Source organism: Triticum dicoccoides, chromosome 3A (genome assembly GCF_002162155.2).
Source record: "Triticum dicoccoides isolate Atlit2015 ecotype Zavitan chromosome 3A, WEW_v2.0, whole genome shotgun sequence".
In the NCBI taxonomy this organism is placed as follows: Eukaryota; Viridiplantae; Streptophyta; class Magnoliopsida; order Poales; family Poaceae; genus Triticum; species Triticum dicoccoides.
In genome coordinates, this window is record NC_041384.1 from 540275138 (window position 1) to 540276465 (window position 1328).

Sequence of the window (1328 nt, forward strand, 5' to 3'; positions counted from 1 at the left end):
CGCCCGTCGCCGTCGCCCTGGTCCGCCCGTCGCCGTCGTCCTGCCCCTCCGTTGGTCCGGCCCCCCTGTTTTATTTAGTTCTATATGTTTGTATTTTGTATTTTGCTTTTTTATAAAAATGTATATATGTTTGTATGTTCTCTGTGTATATATGTTCATATATGCAAAAGTTAGATTTAAATATTTAGAAAAGGATTATCTATATATGTTCTCTGATTTAGTACATTTTAGGTTAGTTTCATTTCTAGAAAAGTTTTATATATTTTGGAGAGGAAAAAGGAAAATAAGAAGAGGAAAAAGGAGAAGAAGAGGAGAGGAAGAAAAGGAAGAGGAGAAGAAGAGGAGAGGAAGAAAAGGAAGAGGAGAAGAAGAAAGGAATAGAGGAGAAGACAAAAAAATAGAATTTTTTTCTATTTTTTCGTCTTCTCCTCTATTCCTTTCTTCTTCTCCTATTTTTTTTCTTCTTTTTTTCTTCGATCTTCTCCTCTATTCCTTTCTTCTTCTCCTCTTTTTATTTCTTCTTCGTATTCTTCGATCTTCTGTCGTCGTCGATATACCCCTCCCGATAACTTCAACACGAGGCAGGGTCGATATACCCCCTCCTGATAACTTCAACATGAGGGGGGGGGGTCGATATACCCCCTCCCGATAACTTCAACACGAGGGGGTCGATATATATACCACCTCCCGATAACTTCAACACGAGGGGGGTCAATATACCCTAAATAGCAAGTATCGTCGGTGTGAGATACTTGTGGCCCTCGGTGTCGGACAGTACATCCACGTCCCACAAGTGACGCGGGCATCGTCCTGCGTCACTTGTGGGACGTGGATGTAGTGTCCGACACCGATGGCCACATGTATCTCACACCCACGATACTTGCTATTTAGGGTTTCCTCTACCGCTCGGCGACCCTCGACGACCCTCGTTCCCGATAAAAAAAGAGGAAGAAAAAAAAAGAGGAGAAGAAAGAATAGAGGAGTTCTTACTCCTCTATTCTTTCTTCTCCTCTTTTTTTCTTCTTCCTCTTCTTTTTTTATCCTTCAAGCGTTGTTGAGGCCACTCCAAACCCTAGAGAAGCAGCGTCGAGGCCACCCCAAACCCTAGAGAAGCAGCATCGAGGCCACTAATTAATATTAGTTCTACGTTTGCCACTAATATATCCATCTATCATGTTTGAATAATAATTGCCATGTTGTAAATATTTGTAGAAACTATGGACACCGCCCAAGATGAAATACAAGAAGAGTTGTTGGGGGACATAATCGCACGAGGAAGTGATGCGTCTGCTCATTGTTTCTCAACGACACCGATGGTCTGGAAGCAG